Genomic DNA, 361 nt, shown 5'->3' with positions numbered 1-361 from the left:
GGTAGCAAAAGGTGGGCGCTTGCTGTTGTCGTTAAATCAGAAAGAACGACGATGATTACTTTCCACTTTAGTCCGTTCAGACTTGCTGTATTCCTTTTTGGGTCCAAATGTCCCTCCGAGAATCTTTCGCGACATTTTTATTTTATTTAGAACACAAACTAATTCTCACTTTATTTGCAAAATTAATTTAAAAATTACAGGATTTGAGTTCCTGAGACGCCCAACTCGTATCCACGAACCTTTTTAAGAAAACGACGCGACGACGTATAATTTTTATGGTCCATTAGCAGTCCACCAAAGCACATATGCTGCTAATGGACTGGTGGGTCCCGGAACTAAAGCATAACAAGGAAATATTAAC

The sequence above is a fragment of the Typha latifolia genome, chromosome 13 (assembly GCF_019914945.1).
Source record: "Typha latifolia isolate L0001 chromosome 13, TyphaL0001v2, whole genome shotgun sequence".
Lineage (NCBI taxonomy): Eukaryota > Viridiplantae > Streptophyta > Magnoliopsida > Poales > Typhaceae > Typha > Typha latifolia.
Note: the sequence above shows the minus strand (reverse complement) of the source record.